The sequence below is a fragment of the Rhagoletis pomonella genome, unplaced genomic scaffold (assembly GCF_013731165.1).
Source record: "Rhagoletis pomonella isolate Grant_MI unplaced genomic scaffold, Rhpom_1.0 Rhpom_scaffold_00002, whole genome shotgun sequence".
NCBI classification, from domain to species: Eukaryota; Metazoa; Arthropoda; class Insecta; order Diptera; family Tephritidae; genus Rhagoletis; species Rhagoletis pomonella.
The window spans coordinates 48,372,761-48,386,083 of NW_023458556.1; positions in this window are offsets into that span (position 1 = coordinate 48,372,761).

Here is a 13,323-nt window from a genome sequence, read left to right on the forward strand (position 1 = left end):
CGTCACATGCTTTGCTGATGTGTCCCACCAGAATTTCCGCCTGTCGTAAGGCACTGTGTGTGGGTTCGTGTGTATGTGCAAAGCTTTTGTAAGGGAGTTAATGGAATGTCAAAACTCTAATCTCACAGCATTAAACTCTAATATTAAAATACTCCAAAGATTCCAATCCAAAACTCTGAGGATTATTGTCAACTTATCGCATTATGTCACAAATACTCAACTCTACCGGGATCTTAGGATTCTCACCGTTTCAGAAGAAATTTAAAACAAGCTACATACATTATACAACTTTAGACAACTGAGTCACCCTAACTCACTCATAATAGAGTTAACATCCCACTCAAAAATTTTGAGGATATGGTACTTAGCATATACATAGTTAAAAAAAAAATAATCCAAACTTTCAAGGAAAAAAATTTAAATGGACATTTTCCATACCCATTCGTCCTTATGCGACAAAAATTTAATATGCTTTCATTCTATAGAATTTTCTCTTTTATTTGATACTCGAATTGTTATGTAGAATAACAATAATAGCACTGAATTTTAAAAATAATTTTTTAGTTCATTATATTTTTGAAATTTCAAGTCCTTTTAACAAAAATTCTGACGTCAGAGGAAAGTAGTAAATGCGCAGTTTTTCTATATTTTGTCCATAGTTTCCCGATCATATAAATATTTTTGTGTGTAAAATTTACTGCCGCATGGTATTTTTCTTTATTTTTAATATTCAGAAAGGTTTAAAATTTTTCAATAAAAAAAACAATATTTATACCTTTCATGAGCATGAAATGGTATTATAACTTTGGTCCGATGTTTGTAAGTACCAGAACAAAAAGAGATAGACCCATTAAAATGTATACTTATATGATCAGAACGTCGAGCTGAGTTGATTTAACCATGTCCGTCTGTCCGTCTGTCCGTCTGTCCGTCTGTCTGTCTGTTTGTATGCAATCTAGTCTCTCAGTTTTCGAGATATCCGTATCAAATTTGGTATGTGGGTGTATTTTTATAATGTATTAATCATTTGTCGGAACCGGAAGAATCGGACCACTATAACATATAGCTCCCATACAACTGATTGTTCAGATATGAGATTTTTCGTTATAACTTCTCCATTTATGCAGCTACGAACATGAAATTTTGCAGTACTTGCACCCATTATCAACAGAATACTTACAGTGAAAATTACAAAGATCGGGTCACTATAACCTATAGCCCCCATACAACTGATTGTTCAGATATAAAATTTTTCGTTATAACTCCTCCATTTATATCGCTAGGAACATGAAATTCCGCACTATTTTCAATAATTATCAACAGAAAACTTACAGTGAAAATTAAAAAGATCGGATAACTATAACCTATAGCTCCCATACAACTGATTGTTCAGATATGAGATTTTTCGTTATAATTCATCCATTTATGTAGCTAGGACCATGAAATTTCGCGCTGTTTTCACTCATTATCAGCAGAAGACTTACAGTGAAAATAACAAAGATCGGGTCACTATAACCTGCAGACCCCATACAACTGATTGTTCAGATATGAGGTCTTTTATCATAACTCCTCCATTTATGCAGCTAGGAACATGAAATTTCGCACCACTTTCACTCATTATTTACAGAATACTTACAGTGAATATAACAAGGATCGGATGACTACAACATATATCTTCCATACATCTGATTGTTTAGATATGGGATTTTACGGTAAAACTCCTTTATTTGAACAGCTAAAACCGATAAATTTCGTAAGCTATTTTTTAAATAATAATACAAAGTCTACTGAGAAAATTGTCAAAATCTATGCTCTATAAGCTTTATCTCCTATAGCACTGATTGTTCAGATACCAGTTTTTGCCATATATCTCCTTTATGTAGGAAACTAAACCCAATAAATTGTGTTACCGGTTTACATACCGATCACATAGCAGTGAAAATCACTTAGATTGGTGCCATATAAAGTATATCTTCCATACCTCTGATTGTTTAGATGCGATTTTTTATATAAGTATGTAACTCCTCTAACGATGTATGCAGATGTATTCAAAAGCAGTAATCTGTCAAAGTAAAATTTGCAGATGTTCATGAAAGGTATGAAGCCTTCGGCATAGCCGAAGACAGCGCTGCTCTTACTTGTTTTGAATTGTAATTTGTCCGATCATAAAAAAAAGGTTTGTGATCTGAAAAATAGAAATCACGCAATAATGATAATACTTAATTTAGTCAGTAGTTATATGTGAGCTTGTTGCAATTTTAATGAAAACTGTTTATGGAAAAAAAACTATAATTCAATGCGAAGATGTGGTGACCTCAGGAATAGCAGCCATATCTTCACATTCTGGACCGAAATAAGCTAAGAATGTTTTTTTTAACCTTTTGAACTTTGATGGGCTTGGGCGAGCCTAAGATATTGACCAAAAATTTTCATCTTCCACTCAGATTTTTTAGAGCATAATGAACCATATTTTTGCTATTACCAATCAAATATCTAAAATATAGATTATTATGGGTCACTAACATACTGAAATTCTTTGAGTAATTTTACTTCCGCAAATTCCAAGCGTATTCATTTAACAGCTTAGTATTTAGTAAGTATATGGAAAACAAGCGAGGGCCTTCCAGCCCATCGAGTCATGAATATGGTAAAACTTCACCCGCGACACCACCATGCTTTCTTACTTGTTGATTTTGTCATTGCATGCTTCCTTTCACCAGATGCTTGCCACTTCAATAAAAATTCGTTGTTGGCAAATTTTCAAAATAATCAATGTCGTATAAAAAAGAAAATGCTTTCCAGTTATGACTGTTTTTGTTACATATGCAGATATGCTGTTGTGCGATGGCTTTTATGTGTACTTTTTTGTTTTGTTATTGTTAGTGCATTTTGGCAGCTGTGTATTAATGCCATTGCTATAAAATGCTCCAATGCATGTATGGTGTTGCTTTGTTTCGCTGGCGGTTGCAACTCTGGCAACTGGTATGTTATTGTTTGGCAATTGTTGCTGCAAAATTTTGTAGCCAAAAAATAATTGAAATTTATAACATAGTAAAAAAGTTTAATTTGACCGCAATTGGTTGCGTTATATATGTATGTACATGGACAGGGTACATATGTATGTATGCACGAATTGGCTGCTGGAGGTTGCTGTGTTTTTGTGTGCTAGTTTTTTTTGCAGTGAAATTATTTGTTTCCAATTGTTTAGTATAAATTTTGATCTTTATTTGCAGCTATTGAAATTTAGTAGTTTCAATTTTGATTACATATCGCGAATTCAATAAACCTCTTTTCCGTTTGTGTACATATGTACATAGTATGTATGTATTTCATACATATTTGCATATGAGGGCACATAATGGCTGCCACGGCGTATGAGCAACTTTTAATATATGGGCATTTTTAAATTCATTTTCAATGGGGTTTAGAGGCAAAACAATCATAAACTATGGTTTATCGTCGGGTTTAAAGGAAAACATGTGCTTAGCAAAAAAACTTATGCTGGATTTCCACTAGGCATTAAATGGCAAAAATGACAAATGACAAAGTCGGTCGTTAAAAAATAATCGTGTCATTACATTAAAAAAATAATCATTAAGATCATTTCCACATGGCATTTTTTTAAATGGCAGACATTTTTTGTCATTTCAATGCCTAGTGGAAATTCGGCATTATTAGTTACAGTTTGTCATTTAAAGTTCTATACATACTGCAGTCACTTTACTTATATATGCATGTATGTATGTATGTTTTACTAGTTTTTATTTAATTAAATTCAAGGATATGTCATAAATCATACATGCTTGTATACATTTTCATGGTTTTAGCTCCCGCAATATTAACTCACACATTATACTATGTTTACAAAACAGGAAACAGTTAATTACGCTTTTCAAAAGTACATAATGCCTTTTTCCGTACTAGTAGGTATGTAGTATATGCCCGCAATCGAAGTAAACTAGCTTGCCAGCTCATATTTTACTGCAGGTATATTCTACTCAGCTAATTACGCACCAAATCACAGCTTATGATAATACTTAGACGACCGCGAACAAAGTAGGAATATGTATAAATCATTCAAATAAAATTTCCATAAAAGTATTACACCTATGCATTTATGCTCTTCTCTTTATATGTATTTACATATGTACATAAGTTAGGGACGTCCAAAGTTCTTTGAACAACAGCGACTAATCCGGAATGACTATTGAAAAGTACTTTTGATCGCTTAAAATATGTAATGAAATTTTTGGGTTTTCAGAGCATATCTTATAAAGAGATTAATTGTTTCCCTATAAAACCGAATCAAGTTTCCCTATAAACATTATCAAGTTACCGAAATTTTTATAGTTATCGAAATTTATCGACTTATCCATGTTTAAAGTACGTTCCCACGGCAGGTAATTCGCGCTCTTACTAAATAATTCGCGAATTACCCTGTTTCTACGGCGCATTCTTAATTCGTTTGACAGCTCCACTTCTTATTCTTGTTGTTAGCTATTATATTATTCTTTGCTGAGAATACAAAAGGATGAATAAAAAAGTATACACATATAATTCAGGTACTACAGAAATTCTGTAAGTATTCAGCACCCTCCTCAACATAATAATGTTTTTAACAAGTCCTTTTTTTCTTCTATTATTATAAAATTAACTTTTCTGCTTATTATTAAATTTTTGCTCACTTTGTTTTTTGTTTTGTTTTGGTTTACTCTTTCGTTTTCGTTTAACAGCTAATTTCGACAAATTTCCGATAAAAATTAAAGAAGACAACGATTTGATACTAATTCGCAAGGTAATTGAGACTAAATGACTTACAAATAGGGATGGCAGCGCTTAATCATTTAATTAACTAAATCGATTATTTTTGTCCAATTTACGATTTAAATGTATCGTAGTTTTGTGTTTCATTAATCGATTATTAATCGCCTTGGGCGAGTACTATATGTTAATAAAAGTCGCAAAAAAAATCGCCCTAATGTACATAAAGAAAACCAGTCACCTTTTTCTGGCCATAGTCCAAATAACCGATAGCTACGTACACGCTTGTAATACTTTTCCTTCTTTTCTGCTGGCACTTACCCTACTAGTGCAACTGGTTTACCATTTTATTTGTAATAAATGTGTAATTTTATAGCAAAATAAACCTAAAAAATAACTGTAAACAAACTGAAGTACTTACTATAAATACATACATATGTACATAACTATAATATGACTTCCATAACTACCTACATACACTCTAAAATTTTATGAGCGGGGTGCTCCGACAAGTGCCATTTGACAGTTGCCTGCTTAGGGTTCCACTGTCACAGCACATCATCAAAGCTCACATTTGTATGTGTTATTTCCTGTTTACTTGCGCTGTAGCTCATTTGTGCAACAAGGGAAAATTGTGCATGCTCTGCGTCGCGTGCAAGTTTGAATTTTGTAATTTTTATATTTTTTCTTACTTATTTATTTCGTTGGTGCAGTTATTTGTCAGCTCACTTACCAACCTAACATGCATTTTTTATGTGGATACACGACTATGTAGCCTTATTATACCTAAATACACATGTATGTATGTATAGTCAGGTATGTATGTAACTTGTGCTTGCTTGCGTTCCTTTGCAATTTACCGTTCGTGTTGGATTGTGTTTGAATTCACTTTTGTTGTCCTCACTTGATTGCATTTTACGAGCAACTATTTACTTTGTGTGCAACAAGTGAAGTAACTAAGGAAGTTGAAGTAGCATATATAAAAGGTGAGGGAGGTGTATTTATCTGATCATTTTACATATTTGCTTGATTGAAGAATTAATACGTGAATTATCACATAAATATGTAGATCTATAAAAAATCATTTTTAGAGAGAGCCAAGAAAGGCAACGTGATGGCTGCTACAATTTTGAATACCTCTGGCCTTCATCTGCTCAGCAGGTCGAAGGCCTTCGTCCTGTTGTAGTTAGACCATAGTTTTCTCGATGTTTGCGTCTAGCCAGTTCAAGAAATTGCGAAGTAATCTCTGTTTTGGCTATTCCAGGGGGCAGCCCAATGCCACCGCTTCGCATTCATCGAAACCGGCTCCTGCCTTCGTCAGCTCATCCAACTTATCATTGAATTCTATGTTCCTATGACAAGACAGACAAGAGAGACGGTAGTTGACTGGGACACTGAGCACTTTGCATTCCCTAACTGGCTTGTATTTGGTAACCGATGCTGCAGAATATATTTTTGCTTTACTCTTACACTCGGCTCTATTGCGTAGGATTTTACAAACTGCTGGGGTCCGTAGAACTTTTGCTTGGAAGATCCTTGCACCATTTCCCAATCATAGAGACAGAGCAACACCGACATCTTCGGAGTAGACTCCCGCTCCCACACCGCAATCTGTCTTGGAATCGTCGGTGTATAGGAATATCGCCTCTCATTCGGCCACGCGGTCTCTTCTCCAGTCCCTTCCGGATGGGAATAATTGCACGTTACAGTTGAAGTCCAAATTGCCTACCACATAGCCTGCCGTCCTACTTAATTGCATTTGATTTATGATCAATCCACGTCCGAAGTGTCTGGTTCCCCAAAGGCCTGACTCCCTGAGTCTGACCGCCGATTTCATAGCAACTTCTTTAAGGTGGAGATCAACAGGGATTAGAACACCTGTTACTCCTGCGCTTGTTGCTCTTTGTATGCTTCTTAGTTTTTTGACATTATTATTATTTTTTGCTTAACTAGTGCGGCCATCAGATCAAGGCCCCGCACAGTGGTCTGAATAGAGAATCTAGCCGGACAAAACTATTTTAATAGATTGATATTGTACCTTAAAGCCAACACTTCACAGAATAAGATTTTATAAATTTCGAGTCGAAACTCCGCGGAACTATTTAGTTTTTTTTCTATTTAAATATTAAAATAAAGTAATTTCAAGTCCAACTTTTCATGTTGAACTACAGAGCTATATTAAATTCATTTATTAAATTTAATTACAAAAAATAACTTCTCATAAGGAAAGGAAAATTGCAATAGACGCGCCGTTACACTTTTAATAGGTAATCGAAATCGCATAAAAAAACGTTTCTCTGCTACAGCTAACTGACTTGCATCGACTAAAAGTAAAAGAGATCAAAAAACAAAAAAATTGTTACATTTATCAATTGTATAAGGTGGAAGCCATGACATTTTAACGCTATTCGCATGACTTTGGTTTTACATTTTGTCCCACTAGTCTAGTGAATCCGACCTGTATGCGCCGCACAGTGGTTTAGCCCCGTACATTGTTTGGAGAAAATTAGAAGGAGTAGTTCTTTATTTTTCTTATGTAACATCTACGGACATAAATCAAGAAAAAATGAGAAATGGGTATATTTTAAAGCATACCACCCATACAAACATAAACTAAAAAACGCCTTAAAAATTTCCGAAATTTCGTCCATATATTCACAATAATGGAGTAAGTAAGCATACACAAAATTAGCAAAATCGCTTTACACTGAGGAAAAAAATATTAAAATCCAATAGAAATGTAATTGGTCTTACTATAAACGGCAGCGAAAGTACTGTGTATTGGTAAATATTCAATTCCATTACGCGCATATTAAAATGACCGCGTTCGTTCTGAAAAAGCATCCGCGAAGTCAATAATCAATATAAAACCAAAAAAATAGATATGTAACTCGCATGTTGCCTGCAATGGAATTCCAACACTGACCCTCTCTGGATATCAACAAATTGTGGCTAGCATATTTACGCACTCAACTACACCCAGACTTATAAATGTGCTTTCAAATGTTGAATTTCCATCAACACCACAGCATGCGATTTGTGGGGATTAACACCCAGCAAAAAAATAGGTAATCACTTTTAGTGGTAACGTGTTCTAGAACGGATTGCCTTATAATGTCTTCGAATTTTTTCGCTTCTTTCAGGCATTGCCGGTAATGCATAGCAGAATGTTCTACAATATTTTATTAATTTCGCTGCTTTGAGTCATTACGGGGAATGCAAAGTAGAATGCTTCACCATAGTCAGCTGAAAAATAGAATGAGTAGTCACAAATTCTTTTCTACCGTCACTTTCTGTGGAAAATGCAATCGCATAAAAATCATGTTTTCCTTTGTTTAATTTACAGCGAAGTTGAAGTAAGAAAAAAAAAAAAAAATTTAATAAAAACTCTTCTGTGTAGCTTTTCAAAAGTTCTAGTGTTACTGAAAAGGAAAAAAGGGTTAACAAAATTCTGCAAAAAATTAATAAATATTAAAACTTTTCCCACGCCGAAAAAAAATTACAAAGAAGTGGAAAAAGTTTGAAAAAAATAATAATCAAATTTCAAAATTGAAAAGAATTAATGTTTGAAAAAAATATTTCAATAAATCTAGAGTTTATGAAAAGGAAACAAAAAGTTCTGAGTTTAATGTGTGTGCAATTAAATTTAATCTGTTGTGAGCACACTTTTAAAAGTTCTAGAAAAAGGTCTGTAAAATTACGCAGAAAACAAATTTTTTCAAAAAAGTTGAAACAGTTTTAAGATTTTTTTTCCTCTTCAGGAACCCTAAAATTATTGAAAATCTACTCAGAACAGGTCAAATTAAAATTTTTTAAACAATGAACTTTTAAACAATTTTTCGGAATGCAGATACATGCATTAAGGGCATTTTTGCATCAAAAATAAATTTTTGGAAAATACGTCGCTTAAGTTTTTCGACAGCTGGGGCCGCGTGGACCACGTGCACAATTTTCAATTATTATGTTTTTTTTTGATCCCTATACGGAGGTCCCATATTAAATTAGTTTAATTCCGATCATTTTGTGATGAAGAATTTACCGGTACTCCTAAATTATAATATGAGAATTGAAGTCGGTTCTATATTTTTTTTCAGCTTAAAAATAACTAGTTACATCTAGAATCTGCTAACAAATTTCAATTATGCCCATCAACACCAAACCAAAACTGTTGAAAGTTGCTTTCCTTTTAAGCACCCACACATACATACGCGTACTGACACACCTCTAACACTCGATTTGATTTTGTTAACGCATTCGTGAGACAGCCCAAATACAAGTACAAATACAAGTACACATACAAAAATTTATACACATCCATACACATTCAAATGAGCAAAGAGGTGTTTATGTATGTACTGTGTATAAAGTTGCACAAAAGCCACCAAACACTTGAGCTTGCCATAAACTTACTAAGCATTTCAAGCAAAATACAACTGCCACCATCCTTGTGTAAAATTTCACATGTGAGCGCATATTTGTGTGTGTGTTTGAATGCGTGCTCCCTCACTCGCATTGATTGCAGATATTCTGGGTTATTTCAGTTTCTCAGCATATTCGTCGGTTGTGGATGCTGCTAGTGGCAAACGTTATTTTTTACTTCCTTTCCTTGTTTGTTTTTGTCTACGGTAATTGCTGTTGTGCGCGCCAATGTTCACGAACAAAAGAAATTTTTCGCTGGCTTCGCGATAAAGGTACACACACACTGCACGTCTGCAAACCTACGCATCAAATACTAGCCAAATTCATCCATCCACATCAGTCTCTGTCTGCCCATACATTTCCGGTCATTAATTTTTTTCACCACACCACAGCAACACGCATTTATTCAACACAGCGGCAGCATTTAAGACTGATATTTCTCGAAATCTTCTTTAACCAATATTTTCGCAGCAAAATCTGGTCGAGAAAAACAAAATTTGAAATACAAATGTACATATGTATGTATGTATGTGCAAAAGAGCAAGGGAAGAGGGGATTGTAAGAATACGCAAAGAAAAAGGAACACAAATTTTACGCTATGTATTTGCTTTAGCTTTGCCATTACTGCCCTATATTATCTACAATACATTTACTATTTGATGAGTAGCTCGACGAGATCCAGGCGTTTGGTATCAGCAGCAGCAGCAGCAGCAGCAACGGCGGAATTTGCGCTAATTTTTCGCAGAAAAGCAACAGTCTACCTGAGTTGCAGGAAAAAGTCGCAGTAGCCGAGCATGCAGCTACCGGAACCGTGTTGAGCATCCATCAACGCGAAGCAGCAAATTTGGTGGGTACTCTCGGCCATTAGTATATGAAACTAATACGCTCTTGTGCTCACTTTTGAACGCTTTTTTGTGAGCGAACTTTTCTTTGGCACCCATTTGTTACACTTTCCATAACTAAAGCTTTTCAGCTCAAATGTTTGCTCAGAACTTTCTCACATGCATGTCTGTATGTGTTTGTAGACTTTTATTATAAAATGAAACTTTTTCCTGCTTTTTTGTTAACCAATACAAAAAACAACAACAACTACAACAACATCGTTTACAGCTGCCTTGAGAGTGCACATAAATTTGATGTCGCTTTTTTTGGTGGGTAGGAGCTAAGATCGACTCTGATCGACACAGATGAGTTGCGAAAAGCAAAACAAAATTTACTTCTGAAATTCCGGATTATGCTAAATTAATGGAACGTTTGGGTAACAGCCTTGGAAAAAGTATCGATACTTCTTTTTGATACCGCGAAGAGAAGTTGCCTCTACTAATCCGCGTCTAAACTTGAAATCTCCGGAAAACTAATTTATTTAAGCAGAAGGAAGTTCATTCATCACAACTTGTAGGTCCATTCAAACAGTGAAGGACCTCTCCGAGCCGTTCGGAACAAATTTTAATATAATTGGGGACCATAATACGAGCTCCAGCTAAAGTGAAGCAAAAGCACGATGTTTAAGTTTTCAGGCATAGTGCGGAGGGCTTTTTTAAAAATATTATTTTGGTTTTTTATTGTGCAAATTTAAGTTATTATTTGTTTAGCCATTTGGACGATAAATAGTTCAGAGTTATATTTTAGGAGTCCCTTTATGGGTCCCCAATGAAAAATATTTCCCTAATCCGTTGTACAAAACTGAAATGAATGTGGTGCAATCAAATTTTGGGAAAGCGCTCATAGCCGCTTTAATTTTCCTTTTCAACGTTTAAAAAATCTTGTATAAAGTGGCTTGCACATACATATTTTACTATATCATAGTCTCTAATTTTTTTTGCTCACTTTGTATTTTATTGTCATTATACGCTGTGATTTTGCAGAGAGATCAAGCAATCTATGATTTTTGTTACGGTCTCGTTTCGCTGCAATGTTCAACATATTTTTTTTCGCACTTGTGGGTTTTCCTTCTACTGTTTTCCTATTCTATAAAGCCTACATTTCCCTCGTAAATAATTTTTTTTTAAGTCTCATAGAGAAAAAATGAAAAAGCACAAGCTTATAAATTTCTTTCTTGTCTGGGCATCATGCCTAGTATTAGCCTGACCTAGTATTAGCAGACCTGAATTAAAAAAGTTATACAGCTCCTTAAATTTTTTACAAATAGTCAGATATATGTATCATTACCAGTTGTTCTCGAGTGATCTGGTGCTCAGAGTAAAAGATCGTAATTTTTTGAAATATGTGCAGAAAAGAATGTTACTCATACGCCATGTACGAGTATGCCCAATAAATATACGCCATATAAATACGAGCAGTCATGACGTATGAGTAACGCTCGTTTCTATACGATTTTTGACATATATTAATGTGGGCCTTCGGCGTGGGCCGAAAATCCGGTTTTTTAGAATTTTGATTGGTAATAGCAAAAATATGGTTCATTATGCTCTAAAAAATATCTGTGTGAAATGTGAAAGTTTTTGGTCAATGTCCTAGGCTCGCCCAATTCCATCAAAGTTCAAGTACTAAAAAAAATGTTTCTTAGCTAACTTCGATTTTCCATATCCATATACCTAATTATGTGGGACTAAAACTTTAGAAGATTATTGAAATTTTAGTAAAAAATGTATTACTTAATTTATTTATTAATTTTTATTTTTTGGCCATATTGAACTTTGATGGACTTGGGCGAGCCTAAGATATTGACCAAAAATTGTCATATTTGACACAAATTGTTTTAAGAGCATAGTGAACCATATTTTTCATAAAAAAGCGGATTTTCGGCCCACGCTAATGGATACTGAGGTTTTTCCAAAATACTACATTTACACTTTTTTCCTGCCTAAATTTTTTAATACACAGTATTCGTGGGGATATGTTATAAAAATGCATATATATACTGTTATGTAAAAAAGGGACACGACATCTTGACAAGTTTTGGATATTTTCCTTTCGTTTGTTTAATGTTTATTAATTTTTTTTTATCAATCTTTGATTTTTGATTTTTTGCCGACGGTGCTATTATTTTCAAAGTAGAATGTTGTTGTTGTGTAACTTTTTTGAATTTTTCTATTTTTTGTACAAAGTGAGAAATTTGAATTTGCATGGCTTTTGTAAGACATATTATTTTGTCTCGGAAAATGACCTGTTCTAAAAAAACGATAAACAGATCCGTAATCTGTGAGCCAAAATTAAGTTTAGATGCCTCGGCGTGTTTTGTGCCATCTTATCATCCCTGTAGTGTAATTTGTAGCTTTAAGGTTCTTGGGGCGGCCATAAACGTTATCTGATCGGTAAATGGTTTAAGACAGTTCAATATGATCATGTTATGCACTTTTTCAGCGCCACTAGAATTTCGAAAACGAAAAATTGAGTGTTTCACTCCACCTTAATACATACATACGGGTCAACCCATGTCCAATCGACAAAATATTGGAATAGACTATTTTAGATACGAGTTTTGGTAAAATTTTTTCTTTTATCATATTGTTGATACCTTGTCAAACTATCGAATGTGAAAATGGGTATTTTGTACAAGAGCAAAAAAACTGTTGTAAAAAACCTTGTCTAAGAAGAGTAGAAATTTGACGATTTGCCAACTTGCATAGTTGTAGTAGTAGCGACGATGTAACGAAGTTCCGAAAAAGGAAAAATATAACATTTTTTTCTAAAGTTATGCAAAAATTCTAAATTTAACAGTTTCTGTGATTTCGCAAGTTTAGTTTTCGAATATCTCAAACTCTACTACAGTTCAAAAAAAAAATATATATAGAGAGAATAAAAAAATTTAAACGAAAACATTTTTTAATAAATTTTGTGTACACCGAAGTCGTTTTTTTCTAGTTATAAATTTTAGAAATTTGAAATTTTTTTGCAAACTCTAAATCAGCTAAATAAATTAAATTTGTGTTTAATTTAACTTCGGAAAGCAACTGTTAGCTCAGCTAGGTGTTGTCTTCTTCTTCTTTTTTGGCGCTGTAACCGCCTAAGCGATTTTGGCCGAGTTCAGCAAAGCACGCCAGTCGTGTCTCCTCTGTGCCAACTGACGCCAATTGGAAACGCCAAGTGAAGCCAAGTCCTTCTCCACCTGATCTTTCCATCGCAGTGGAGGCCTCCCTCTTCCTCTGCTACCACCAGCGGGTTCCGAGTTGAATACTTTCA